General features: G+C 49.5%; 1 protein-coding gene across 14 annotated transcripts in view; it reads right to left on the reverse strand.

Annotated features, from left to right (window-relative positions):
• The window catches only part of RBFOX3 (RNA binding fox-1 homolog 3), a 454,119-nt gene that overhangs the window by 407,931 nt on the left and 31,107 nt on the right, over positions 1–15,081 (reverse strand). The window contains exon 1 of one of the 14 annotated variants that reach the window (XM_082443028.1): positions 8,634–8,707. The exons of the other annotated variants lie outside the window; for them this stretch is intronic. The gene's annotated coding sequence lies outside the window, so the exon portion shown is untranslated. Of the gene's footprint in view, positions 1–8,633; positions 8,708–15,081 lie in introns of those variants that run through there. 14 annotated transcript variants of the gene reach the window in all.

Consider the following 15,081-nt stretch of genomic DNA (forward strand, 5'->3'; position numbering starts at 1 on the left):
CTGAAAATACACATCCAGCATGAAGCACTGCCCGGCTGTTGCAGCCGCTTTGGTGTCTGGGGGCGCTGGATAAAGTCCAAGGTGGCTGGAGAGAGTGGAGCCGGGGAAGGGCCAGAACTCTACTGCCTTCCATTCACAGCTCTTCTCCTCCCAGCCACTGGATAAAAGGATCAGGGACCAGGTGACGTGATCAGTGGGTGAACTGGCCCAGGCAAGGGGCTTGTCCCCACCCCAGTATTCCAGCAGGAAGCACTCAGTAGAACTACACGTTTTCCCCTCTTCAGAGCACGGCTCTGCTGGATGACAGCCTGCCCACCTGCCTGGGGAAATCACAGCTCAGATTAGGACCTGAAGATGAGGCCCTGTACCAACCAGCACACGCCCACTGTCTCCACGGGGGCAGCACAGGGAGGTGATGAAGGGGAGCGAGGAGGCCCTCGCTTGTCCTGAAGTTCCCTTTAGGAACATATGAAATGAAGTGGATCTCAGAAAACAAGCCAATGGGATCAATAGCCCACAAAAACCACCATAATAGAAAGATGCTCTGGAATGTGGGAACGTAGTCAACGGGTCTTCTCCAAGAAATGTTCAGTGAGAAGGAAGAGGATGAACAGGCCAAAGGCTGACTCATCTGTTGAGCTGAGACTGCCCCCGTCAGAAACTGCGGCCCATGAGGCAGGAAACAAAGGGCCATGTTTCTGTAGGCAAGGAAAGGGCAGGATTCCACTGCTGTCAGCTCTCTTGTTCATTTGAAAATGAAGACGGCCACTTCTCAGCATATTTATATCTTTGACCTACAGAGGACACGATTTCATGGCACGATTTAAAGAAGTACCTGTTTCACCACAACCTTGCCAACACTGCATGTTCGCATTTTTTTAGGCCTTTGTTAATATGAAATGGGAAAGGGGGTGTCACGCTGTTTACATTGGTATGGATTTGATTACTAGTGTGATTAATTTTCTTTCCACATAGAATAGGAATAGAATATGTCCTCTTTTGCAAAGTGTGCTCTGTTTTGGCACTTTTCTTCTTTGGAATTAAACCAATATGTTCTTCAACTGCCTGTCTGAATCCCCTGCTGGCCTGGAATTTAGGTCACAGAGCGTGTCTTTTCTCTATCTGCTTGTCCAGTGCAATGCTCTCCGTCACAGAGTAGGCACCTAATAAATATTTGTTGGGCGAAACAGAGAACAGAATTGAGGAAGTGAGTTCTGTCATGGTTCACAGAAGCATTCCTCATATAGAGGAAGGAAATTGGAATAACAGTACTCAAAAGAAAATCATCTAAGGTTAAATGAGAACTAACCCTGTGCCCAGCCCCCGCTTAACACTCCACGTGTCTCTGTGCCCCCACCAGCATGACGCTTGGCCCCAATGCAGATGGGGGACCCAGGGTTTTCCTTGAGGTAACTTGCCCAAGGTCACCCAGGTAAGGGGTGATGACCAGCATTTACCCCAGGCAGGCTGGCTCCTGCTCTCATTCTGACCCACACTTGCACGTGTGCAGTCCAAACCCTTCTGGCTCCTGGCTGGGTGGCCCCAACCTGACTCTTTCATCCAGCCATCCTTCCCCATGAACTTAGGGCCAGATGAAGGAGACATAGTCCCCACTCTCAGGAAACCCCAAGACGTGTTCACCATGCTGGGAGGAAGGCGTGCGATCCACCAGGCATCACCAAACAGGAGGCAGGACGACCAAAGGGTAATTCAGCCTCTCACAACAATCAAGGAAACACAAATGAAAGCCGGGCGCGATAACATTTCCACCTACTAAATTGGGGAAGATCGCTCCGGAGGATAACAGCCGTGTTGGCCAGCTTGCGCACTGACACCCGCAACAGCTGATGGGCACGTGTTAATGAGGGAACAAACTTCCTGGGGACCCCTTAGCAAAATGTTTCAGGAGACTTACAAATGTTTGTGTTCTTTGAACCCAAAATTCTGCTTCTAGGAATTGATCTCACAGAAATAATCACAGGCACAGACCAAGATTTATATACAAGGAAGTTAATCACAGGATTATTTATAACATGGAAAAAAACTGGAAACAACCCAATCCGCCAACAGGCAAGGAAGGAAGAAACAAATTACGAATTTTCGGGACATCCATGCAACAGACTAGACAGCAATCACTAAAGACTGTGGTTTTGGTGGATGCTTTAAAACATGCAATGACGCTCACCATATAATTTTGAATGAAAACAAGGCAGAGACTATATATAAATGTCATCCTAATCTCATTTTTAAATGCATATTTTGAAAGACTAGTAAGAAATAAACCAAAATAATAAAGTAGTTACCTCTGGGTGGGAAGATTAAGGTTATGGCTAATTTTTGTTCCCAGCATTACACTTTGCTGTGCTTTATTTTTTACAAAAAGAAAATATTTACTATAATAATAATAAATATTTTTAAGTAGCAAAGAATAAGTTTAGCACATCACTTTTTTGTCTGTGGAATTCATTTTGGAAGCTTACTCGGCTCTTCAAAGTCCTTTATGAAATGGGGCATAGAGATCTGAAGACAGGACCCCAGCAGTGCTCTATCTGAGAAAGGATAGAGCAGGGTCTCCTCCTTTCTGCTGGAAATAATACTTCTATTAATGCAACTTAAACCGCCTATGGATTTTTTTAAAAATTTATTTATTTTTTGGCTGCATTGGGTCAGTTGCGGCACGCAGGATCTTTCGTTTGGGCGCGCTGGCTCTGTGTTGTGGCACGCAGGCTTCTCTCTAGTTGTGGGCCCTCAGTTCCCTGACCAGGGATAGAACCGGCATCCCTTGCACTGCAAGATGGATTCTTAACCACTGGACCACCAGGGAAGTCCCATCCCCCTATGGATTTTTGATGCCACCTTATCACACTGTTGGCTCACACGGTGGCTTGCTTAGTATTATATCTGCCACCACCTAACCCTGTCTCACCCATCACAGGCTTGGAGAGTTTGGCTATTTGGACCCAAATAAAGTGCTTTCAATTTATTCCTACTAAATTGTATCCTGCTAGATTCATCCTATCATTCTAACTGCTGAGATATATTTAAATTCTGAGTCTGTCTACAAAATGCACTCACCATTGCTCTCAGCTTCGTGTCATCCTCAAATTTAATAACTCTGCCACCTGTCCCCGTCTGAGTCATCAACCCCCATAAGGAGCAGGAAGAGCATGACGACAGAGCCCATCTCTAGATGGCTTATGGCGCATCTCTAGAAACCTCCCTCCATGTTTTATCCACTTGTTAATCAGCTCTCATTTGTTGTTCAACCAATTATAAGCATTTTGAACAAAGGCATTTGACAAGGCTGTCATAGTCCCTATTTGAGCCTTGCATGCTGTATCTGGGATCACCTACTTGTCCACTAAAAGAAGCGGCCAGACAGTCTTCCCCAGTAGCTCCTTCCTCCACTGCACTGCCCGGCACTCCAATGGGACTCTCAGCTGTGTGCCGGAGAGCCAGTTAGGACCATCGTGGGCCCCAGTCTCCCATCCGTCCATGTGCTATGCACCTTGGACCCTTAAATAGGAGAAATGCTGAGGTTTACACCAGATCCTAAAGCCAAACCCTGAAACCCCATACCTTCCATTTCACGCTTTCAACCACGATGTTGCTTGAAAATCACCACGCCAAGGGGGCATCTCTCCTTATGATGGATGGAATCCACCAACATAGGTGGAGCTGTACAGGGCTTCCAGGCCACCCCAGCCAAGATGCTGACCTGCCTGTGGATGGGGACCTTGGGCTGCCCTTGAGCCCAGTGGCAGAAGCCTTACTTGCCATCCTTTAGATGCAGTGTCCATGGTTCATCCATTCCATGGATCTCCGAGCACCATCAAGAGAGTTACTACAGACGGGATGCCTGGCAGATCACCATGGGGTAAATGGCTTGTGCCTTGAAGCCTACCAAACAGGTTCAAGTATCTGCCCTGCAGTGAAAGAGCTACCTGCAGTGTGCTTAGCTTCTTCTTAGGCAAATTACCTGGCTTGTCTGTGCCTCCATTTCCTTCTTTATAAAACGAGGCCACTGCTTTAAGGATTCCCAAGTCTCTGGCAGAGGAAGCCATCGCCTGTGTTGACGACAACAGTGTCCTCTCTGGGGACTTCATCTCTGGGCTCTGGACTCTCTCCAAGGCAGGGCTGGCTGAGTCATGTCGATTGAGAAAACCTTCTTTTCTTCCAATGCAACAAATTCAGAATTTGAAAATCCATTTGAAATTCACATATAAGAACTTGCCTGACCTTCCCCTCCATACTCTCTATTAAGAGATGGTTTGGGGACTTCCCTGATGGTCTGGTGGCTAAGACTCCACCCTCCTAATGCAGGGGGCCCAGGTTCAATCCCTGGTCAGGGAACTAGATCCCACATGCTGCAACAAAGATCCTGCATGCGGCACCAAAGATCCCACGTGCCGCAACTAAGACCCGGCGCATTTTTTATTTTATTAAAAAATAAAAATATTTATTTTTTAAATAAATATTTTTTAAAAAGAGAGAGAGATGGTTTTCAGACCAAACCAATAGCACAAAAGCCCCCAGAAGGCTGCTTGGATGCTCCCAGGACCACCTGGGCCCCTCGGGAGCCAGGACCCAACACAGGGCAAAACACACAGGGAGCACAAGGGCCTCATCTGGTCTCAGTGCCATGAAACAGCACTGGGACCCCCAATTCTAATATTTCAAATAAGTATGTACACAAAGTACTAATGCCCTATTCCTTCATAATGGTCTCTAACAACCAAGCTTTTGCAGGCCTTCCCCACCTCCCACTACAGCAAAACCTGGGGTTAAGGCCTCTTTTTTTCAACATTTCTCCCCATGCCCATGGCTGCCTGACCCTACCACACTCCCCATATTCAGAACAGGCGATTCCTCCCCATCAAAGCCTGGGCAGATGCAAGAGCCCCGTCCACTCAATGCAGGGGACAAGCAGGCTGAATTCCCACCTTTGCCCCATCAAAAAACCCTCCCTCTGAAAGTGACTGGTCCATAACCCAGGATCCTGCATCCCACTCGCAAACCACCACTGAGGACAAACCAGCCAAGCCCCCAAATCCTGCTCTGTGGGAGCAGCTAGGCTGGTGAACCCCCCTACTGTCCCCAAATCACAGATTCTCAGATACAGGGTGGGGACCTGCCAAGGGGGCGATGGCGCTTCTCAGTCCACCCTCTAGCCACACACTGGCTTCTGAAGAGAGCAAGGAAAACCTTCACTAGCCTCCCAAACGTGTTTCTTCTTTTCTCTTTTTTTTAAAATTTATTTTTATTTATTTATTTGGCTGCGCCAGGTCTTAGTTGTGGCACGTGGGCTCTCTAGTTGTGGTGCACAGGCTCTCTAGTTGTGGCACATGGGCTCCAGAGCACATGGGTTCAGTAGTTGCAGCATGCAGGCTCTCTAGTTGTGGTGTGCAGGCTCTAGAGCACACGGGCTTAGTTGCCCTGTGGCATGTGGCATCTTAGCTCCCCAACCAGGGATCAAACCCATGTTCCCTGCATTGGAAGGTGGATTCTTTACCACTGGACCATCAGGAGAGTCCCTTCTGTTCTTCTTTTTTTGAAATACTTTTATTGTGGTAAAATATAAGTAACAAAATTTGCCATTTAACCATTTTTACATGAACTGTTCAGTGGCAATAAGTACATACACATTGTTGTTCAACTATCACTAACAACTGTTTCCAAAACTTTTTCATCAATTCAAACAGAAACTCTGTAGCCATTAAGCAATAACTCTCTCCCCTCCCTCCAGGCTCTGGCAATGACTAATCTACTTTCTGTCTCTACGGATTTGCCTATTCTGGAATTTCATATAAATGAAGTCATACAATATTTGTCCTTTTGTGTCTGGCTTCATTCACTTAGCATAATGTTTTCAAGGTTCATCCACATTGTAGCATGTGCCAAAATTTCACTCCTTTTCATGGCTGAATACTATTCCATTGTGTGAATATACTACATTTCGTTTATCCATTCATCTGTTGATAGATACTTGGGTTGTTTCTACCTTTGACTATTGTGAATAATACCTATGAACATAGGTGTACAAATATCTCTTTGAGACCATGTTTTCAGTTCTTTTGGGTATATGCTAGTAGGTTTATTTCTTTAATCCACCAACCTGCATTTATTCCATTTGCTGCTGCCCAGGGGTACCTGCTGCAAACATTGGCACCAGATGCAAGATATTCTGGTGGCCAAGGTGAACTTCTGAGAATGTTTGGATGGAGGGATGGACTGATGGATGGATGGATGGACAGGTGGATAGATGGATGGATAGATGGATGATAGATAGATGGGTAGATGCATGGACAGATGAGTAGACACCCCACTATCCCACTCCTCTACCCTATCTTTCCCCAGTTGACTGGCACAATAGCAGTTTAAGAATTTCTGAGTGGACAAGGCTTCCTGCATCTCAAATGTTGTGTGTAAATGACGTTTCCCACCAAGAGCAAAGACTGCCACTGGCTCCCAAACCCTCCTACCCCTCAGAATCACCTGGATAGCACTTTCAAAGTGACACTTTACAGGACCCACCCCAAGACTCTGACCCGTCAGGCAAGAATGGAGTCCTGCAGTCAGTATTTATTCTAGGCTCTCCCAAGGCTCAGAGGATCAGCCAGGGCTGAGGATCCCTGGTGTAGGTCTAGCTCTCCAGGAGTGGGTCTGGGGGCCCCGCTGCTCTGCACAGCTATAGCAGCATGGGTAGCTTTTAAGAAATAGAATGTTGTGTCTTAGGAAGGATGGAGAAACCTGTAAATTACAGATAAGAGACTGACTGCAGGATGAGGAGGGGCCCTGGGGGAAAGAACTTTTTATGAAACAGAGAGGCAGGAAGGAGAGAACGAACGGAGCCAGAAGAGCTGTGAGGAAGTTAATCTATTAGGTAATTATTGTAATGCTGGCTCCACAGCCCCTGCCCTGTCCTAGCTGTCATTAACTCACTGAAAAGGATGTTTCTCATTACTGCAATCTCACCCTTTGGACTGATGATCTGGTGATCTGAATGATCACTGATGATCTGAATCTGACTGATGATCTGAATCTCAGGTCCAAGATTCTTAAGGAATCCCGGAGTCTCCTGCATCTCTGAGTTCTCTAAAGAAGTCTGCGTTGTGGTTTCCAAATACACATCCCGAATAGGGGAAGCAATAGACCATGCCCTTGCCTCAGAACAAAAGGCGAATCATGGTCCTGCCTGTAAAACTGGCTGAAGCGAAGTCTTGACTTTGTTCCATCAAGCCCAGGTGAGGACAGGCTGTGATGCTTCCTCCTTCCCTAGTCTGTCTGTTCCTGAGGTTGTAGGACCCTTCGCCCGCCCCAAGGACCCTTCGCCCGCCCCCCACCAGAGGTTGCCTGGCCCCATTCTGCCCCGAGAGGAACCGAAATTCACAGAGGCCCAGGGAGAGTAGAAAACCCACACCCCCATCTCCCAGTGGACAGAAGAAGCCCCAAGGCCTGCATCACCCCCACCCCAGGGAGCAGCTAGCATCCCAGTGCCTAGGGCCCATTCCTCCAATACACATTTACTGAGCATCTACTATGAGCCAAAGGATCTCACGTTGACAATGACATCCATGTCCACCTTCAGGCCTCCAGCCCATTTTCCCCTCTCCAAAGAGCGCTTTTTTGAAAAAGCAAATTCCATCATGTCAGCCCCTTGCTTCAATCCTTAGTTTAATTAATCAATCAAACCTACAAATACTTCCTGGGGCACAGGGTCAGATTTCACTCCACACGGGGCCCTCCAGTCATGGCATGCCCACAACCCACTACCCTTCCTGAAGGCATTCGGCCACATCAATGGGGTGGGAGTTAGGGAGAGGTGGGGTCCGGCAGGGGCGGGGCCAAGTCAAGTCCGAAGAACCCAAGAGCTGGGGACCCTTTCCTTGGTGGTCAGTAGTGGGAGCCCATCACCCTTGTGTGCTCATTTCTAAAGTATCAATAGCAGGTAAGGGATCAGCCTTATCCTTTTACTCTATTGCCTACAGCAGTTTCCAGACATGCTCATTTTGGGCGCCCATCTCAGCAGGTAAACAGCAAAGGCCTGGGTTTCAGCAACAAGGCTCTGAGGCCTGGAATAAGGACCGAAATGCAGGACGGCAGAAAGCTTACCAGTAGTGCCCCTCCCTCCCCAGGACACCATCGCAACGTCCCTCCCCACCCCCACCCCACCTCCACTCCACATAGGGTTGCCAGGTACAGCAGATAAAAATACAGCATGCCCAGTTAAATTTGCATTCCAGACAGACAACAAAAACCTTTAGTGTAAGTATGTCCCATACAATATTGGGGATATACTCATTCTAAACAATCACTGTTTATCTGAAATCTGAGAGGCAACCCTTTACCCCATGGCATTTGATCTCTTTCTCCCCTGTACCTCAGTCACTGCCACCTCCTCTCTGCTCCCTCCACCAAAGGCAAGGGCCACTCCAGTCCACCCTAGAATTCGCCCTTCTTCCCAGAGCTTTGTAAAGAGCTCTAGAAAATGAAGCAGAGGTACCAAAAATACTTCCTCAGGGCCTGAAGCAGATGAAAAGGAGAGAGAGACAAAGTCCACCAAGAAAGAAAGACAGAGGAGGACTGGGCAGATGAGACCCCGTAGCCTGCCGGTGTCCTGTCCACACACCTACCTCTGGGTGATGCAGTTCCAAGGGGTGACCTGAGGCTCTGGGCATCTCTGGGGACCTCATGGAGCTTGCGGGGAGGGGCTGGGAGATGAGAGGCCCTTCAATGCTCTGCAATGGCTCACACCCCCAACACAGGGAAAACAGACACTTTTCCTTTAAGGGGCCAGGCCCGCACCATCCCACAGCTGTGGCCACTCCGAGTGAAAGATGCTGCTGGGAGAACCACATCTGGGATTTTCCAAGGCAATGATTCAAGCCAAATGTGTTCCAAAACTTCACTGTCGAGTCTAAGTGATTATTTCCGCCTTCCCATCTTCCTCTGGAATGTTCCTTCTCCCTCCCCTCCCTCCTGCATCACCTGACTCCCATCCCCATCCTGGTTTGGGTCTTCTTTATGAATCTGCCAGCAAGGGAAGCCAAACCATGACAGGGGTGGGGGAAGGGGGGACGGGACATGTACCAGCCAGAGAAAGGCAGTGTCTCCTTCTCTACCTGGGCCAAGGATGACATTCTCTAGGAACACACAAGATTGTAGAGGTGGGAAACCAGGCAGGGGAAAGAGGACCACAAACTCCAGATTCTGCATCCTGCAAAAAAAGGGTATGCTCACCCCCACACATCCCCTACACCGCCACCTCCCAGGCCTGCTGCCCGGGAGGAAGTGAAAATGGTCCTAGGGGGCAGGGTGAGCAGGATGGGGGGGGAGAAATTTGGGGGATTGTTTAAAAATTATTCATCTGTTCACTTAATAAGGATTTATTGAGCAGCTACTAGGCTGGTGCTGGAGAAGCAGTGGTGAGCAGGACGGCAGGGCTCCAGCCTCCTGCAGTTGTCAACTGAGTCCTCCTCACACCACAGTGTGCCCCCAAAAAACATGGGGTCCTGTTAAGGGGCAGATTCTGAGCCAGCAGGTCTGGGCAGGACCTGGATTTTGCATCTCTATAGCTCACACGTGGGTGGATGCTGAGAGTGAGGCCCCGCTCTGAGCCAGCGCTGGTTCCCAACTTTGAGTGCGTATTGGCGTCACCTGAGGAATTCTGAAATCAACTGCTGCCTGGGTCCCACCCACAGAAGTTCTGACCTGTTGGTGTGGACCACAGTCTGTGCGTCGGGGATTTTGAAAGCACCCAGGTCGAGAACCACTGGTCTAATGGGAAAGATGGGTCGTTAAACAGTTCACCAAACTACGAGTTATTGAGTTACAATTGTGGAAACCCTGCAAAGAACAGGAGCAGGCTGTCTCACTATTGCAAGGACACGCACTAGGGGAGCAGGGGCTCCCAGGTGAAGGGGTTCTCAGTGAGCAGATGTTGGGGTGACAGCAACCAGGGAGAGGCATGGAGACAGACTCACATGGGCCGAGGCCCTGAAGACCAGGAGAGGCCAATGGAGCTGGCATGTGAGAGGTGCCGGAAAGAGGGTTGAGGGGGTGGGGAGGCAGGCAGAGCCGGGCGGGCGGGACTTATGGAGCCCGAACCATCTTCCAAAGGCAGCCCTTTGAGGGGGTTTCAAACATGGGAATGACAAGATCAGATTTCCTTTTTAAAAATATGACCGACTTTGGCTTAGAGAAATAGGTGAGACGAGCACCAGAAAAAGAAAGAAAAGAGTAGTTTGAATCTCCATCACTCACCTTTGAAAAAGCAATTCAAAATGAGGCTAAATACGCGAGAACTGGAGCACCTCTGTCTTAACGCCAAGATGAGGTCGGGTCATTTCCAACTTCTGGGAAAGAGATAAGGCCCTGCCCGGGACAGGCCTGGGGCAGCAGATTTATCTGACAGCTCAACATGCACTGTTTTCAGTCTGGCCCACTCTGCAATGGTCTGCAAATTATTTCCTGGGGGCTTCCCTGGTGGCGCAGTGGTTAAGAATCTGCCTGCCAATGCAGGGGACACGGGTTCGAGCCTTGGTCTGGGAAGATCCCACATGCCGTGGAGCAACTAAGCCCGTGCGCCACAATTACTGAGACTGCGCATCTGGAGCCTGTGCTCCGCAACAGGAGAGGCCGCGACAGTGAGAGGTCCGCGCACCACGATGAAGAGTGGCCCCCGCTCGCCGCAACTAGAGAAAGCCCTCGCACAGAAACGAAGACCCAACACAGCCAAAAATAAATTAATTAATTAAAAAAAAATTATTTCCTGGTTTTCCTGCGATCTGAGCAGACCTCAGATCAGGCTGAAACCACCAGTCAGAGCCTCGCTCCCAAGGGGAGGTCACCCAGTCCTGTTGGGAGCCTGGAAGGCCACTGTGATGGTCAGTTTTATGTGTCCACTTGGCCACGCCATAGTTCCTAGTGATTCAACCAATGATCTAGGTGAGGCTGTGAAGGTGTTGTGTAGTTACAGCTCCCATCTATAATCAGTTGACTAAGCACAGATCTTCAATAATGTGGGGGGAGTGGGCCTCATCCAACCTGTTGAAGGCCTTAAGAACATATGCTGAGGTTTTCAGGAGAAGAAGAAATTCTTCCTCAAGACTGCAGCATAAACTCCTGCCTGAGTTTCTAGCCTGCCAGCCTCCCCTAGGAATTTCGGACTTGCCAGCCCCCATAATCAAGTGAGCAAATTCCTTAAAATAAATTGCCTGATATAGATAATGATAGAGATAGAGATAGAGATAGCCAGAGATGATAGAGATAGAGATAGAGACAGAGATAGAGATAGAGATAATATGGATATGGATGTGGATGGAGATGGGGATGGAGATGGAGATATACGAAATTGTCCTATCGGTCCTACTTCTCAGGAGAACCTCAACCGACACAGATACACACAGCTCTGGCCTCAGATACCTCTAATCACCTCTCACCTGCCCATGGTGAGATCTATCCAAGCATCTACTTCTCCATCGTTAAAATGGGGTTCATGGAAGCCCAAACCCAGGCCCCATGGGCCTGATTAGGATGGAGTGGGTAACTCAAACCTGTAGAACGCAGCACGCTAATAGCGCATTACTGGGAAGCATCATCCGTACTGTTCACTCTGACAGGAAATGTCCCACACCAGACCCCCATCACAGCTTCTCGCTCAAAACTGGAGAAATCATCTTGGCTTTGAAGAGGACAGAGAGAGCTAGTGCAGAAAATTTCCATCATCTTCCAACTCCCAGATTTAAGCTCCCCGACAATTAGATTTCCCAACAATTCTGGCTAGAACAGAAAAGCAGGGAGTGAGAAACACGTATGAGAACCTGGTGGAGTGTAGGGTCGCCAAAGGAACGCAGTACTACAAATGGAGCACGCTGGCACCCTCAGCACGGAAGCTGCACGACCACAAAGAAGAAGAAAGGCAACAGATTTTCACATACCCAGGTGGACTCAGCTGGACAAGAAAATGCCCTAAAGGGAAAAGGAGCGTGATCCAAAAGTGTCCCTGAACCTGATGATTTAAAAACTTATCACCGAACTCAATTAAAAACTGTTTCAATGATATTACATTTTTTAAAACTCTTATATTTCTAGTGCCGAGGTCTCTTGATAAGAGGCAGCAGTTTCCAAAAGTCCAGTGTTAAAAGCGATGGGCACATGCTTTGCCAATTAAGATCCCCGTGCCGGCACACACACATCTTGTGGCTTCTCATTTCTGCCAGTTTCAGAATTGGCTCTGGCTCCTGGAGCAGCTGGTCAACGTACTTCCGCCCTGAAAAACCCAGAGAAGGGGAGGCAGGAGCTAGGGATGGACTGGGGGAGACCAGCACAAGGGAGACTGGGGTACAATGCTCTCTGGACTAAAGTAGCATTGGGCTGCAGAGCCCTTCGTGCCAAAGCTCTGAATGGTCGCCAGCCCAGGTCCCCTGGCACAAGGGTGGCTCTGGACCACTGCCAGAGGGATAGATCTGCGGGGAACGCCATGTAGACCCAGCAGGGAACGCCGTGTAGACCCAGCATGGGCAGCAGTGCCCACAAGCTCCTAAAAATAAGCATCCGCTCAGCTCGGAATCCCACTGTGCCTCCACCTGGCCCCAGAGTGCCCTCCCTTCTGGGACTAAGAGCTGGCTGGCCGATGGGCAGGAGGTGGATGGTTGGAGGGGTAAGGGGGCTGGCAGAAACTTGTTCAACCAAAAGGGCCACTTGTGTGCTTCCCTCTCATCTCCCTTACCCACTGGGGCTTCAGCAATGCCAGAGGCAACCACAAAGTCCAGGGAAATCAGAAGTTTGGTAACCTTACAGCTCTGGGAGCACCAAGGCAAAGTCCTATCCTCAAATAACTCCTGGTTCATCAGGAATGCAAAGCAGGCAGATGGCAGGTACAGAGCATGAACCAAGGTAGAGGCTGAGGGTGAGGCCGGCTTTTTCAGCCGAAGGACCTTTGGGAGGCAGGAACCTGCATTTCCTCATCTGTATGGCCACAGTTAGGGAGAGGGCTGGTGGGGGGATGCACACAGAACCGCCCCCTTCCCTGGTAGCATGAGGGGAAGGCTAGGACTTGCCGGCCAACCTCCTGGAACCCACTATGGACCACGAAAACTGTGTATTGATGCACATTTTCTAAGTCCTCAACAGAGACTGTTTGGAGAGATGTCATTTGAATTCACAATGTCTATGGGAAAGGAACTCCCGGGCCTGGCTTTTAAAAATAAAATAGTAAAATAGCATAAAATTTTAAACCTATACACAGCTTCTTCTAGAAAACCAGAGGCACAAGTAGCTACTGTAGGGTTTGCTTGGCATTTTGAGGTTTTGAGCAAATGGTGGATCATTCCAGAATTCCACCATTCTCCCAGCTCAGACCATTTGCCAGCCGCTGACAGCAGGGCTCGCACCATCACCACATATCCCTGACTGCACAGCTGTGGCTACACTGGCTGCAAACTCCCCGGTTTATTACATCCTCCAAAAAGCAGTGGTCTACTAGAGAGTTGGCTGCATTTTAAACATACAGCCCCCAAATGTCCCCGTCCTCTCTGCAATCCTGAGTTTCTGCTCCAGGACGCTGTTCCCATGCACCTCTGTCACATCTCTTCCTTTCTGAATGGCACAGGCCTTCGTCTTTCTGTTTCCCTCTTGCCCTGCTCTGCTTCCCACACCTGCCCTTGCCTAATTGTTTCCTAGGCCCTTCGGGACCTCATCTGGTCCTGCCACATGGTGAAGGCAGAGACCTGTCAGGGATCCCTGTCCCCAGCCCCAGGCACCTGCCCTCGTGCAGCGTTAGACACATGTGCTGGCCCAGCTGCCAGGTGGATGGCCCATCACTCCCCCGAGAAAAGCCCGCACCGGAGAGAGTATCAAATCAGCCCATTTGCTTCAAGCTCCCCAGAACAAAGAACGTCCCCCCTTTTCTGGACTTGATATTCACATGTCATTTTCCCTGGATTTCCACAGGAAGATACTGTTCTGCAGACTGTTTCCACAACACCTGGCCTTCAGATCTGCTCGGGGCAGTGCCAGCAGGGGGTGGGGAGCAGGAGGGGCCCCAGATGCTGAACCGAGGGGGAGATCCACCATGTGGAGGTGAATGATGGGAAGGGGAAGAGGAGGGCTGAGCTCCTGGCTGGTTTTCTTCTCCGAGTAACAGCAGAATGGGGCCCCAGGGAGCAGGTTGGCTCTGCTACAGTGGACAGGCCCTTAAAGCTGAATGGGCTATTGGGAAACATGGTGGAACTTGGTTGCTCCAGTACACAAGCTCCGTGGCCTTGGGTATCTGCTGTCCTCCAGAGCTGCACTGGATGGCCATTCACTGCCATTACTCATCCTTAAAGGGGGATTGGGGTCATAGGACTGTTGGTCTCAAGGGTAGCCTCCGGATCTTAGCTCTCAGAACGTGCCAACGCCATGCCCTGCAGCCTGGTCTCCTGATGTCCTCCAGGCCTGCATGCTCAGTCCTCTGTCCACATCTTTGCTTATTTATCCTGGAATTTGTTAGGTGCCACCTCTACTGCTCATTCCCAGCCCCAGTCCCTCCATCTCCTATCTCCTCCTCTCCTTCTTCCTTCTCCTCCTCCATTCTTTGACGATCCAAACTCTATCCATCAGCCAAGGGCTCCCGCAGTCCACCCTGAACCACTTCCTGTTTCATAGATTTAAAAGCTCATTCCCCAACCAGTCAATTCCAATAGACCAAAGACTGAACCCAACACTGTTCTAACATCCCGCACCACTCTGGGGGCACAGACCATGATGGTTCAGTAGGTGCCCACTGAATTCAACTGCAAGGCTGAGAGGCTGGCACCCACACTGGGCTGGGAGATTTTGGGAGGGGCCTCATGTCGGCCCGGGGAGGGGAGGTCATGCTGATGTAACAAAGGTCACAGAGTCACCGTCACTTTTAACAGCAAAGACCTTTCTTGCTCATGCTACATTTCCATCACCAGTCCATATATTTGTGATAAAAAATGAGTCTGTCTCAACAGTGCTGACCCAAGGCCAATGTAGACTGTAAACCGTTAGTGCATTAGGACATCTTAGATGCTGCTGGGCTTCCAGAGTCAAGAAGGAAGACTTACACTCAGC

This window comes from Balaenoptera physalus (assembly GCF_965194825.1).
Source record: "Balaenoptera physalus genome assembly, chromosome: 20".
In the NCBI taxonomy this organism is placed as follows: Eukaryota; Metazoa; Chordata; class Mammalia; order Artiodactyla; family Balaenopteridae; genus Balaenoptera; species Balaenoptera physalus.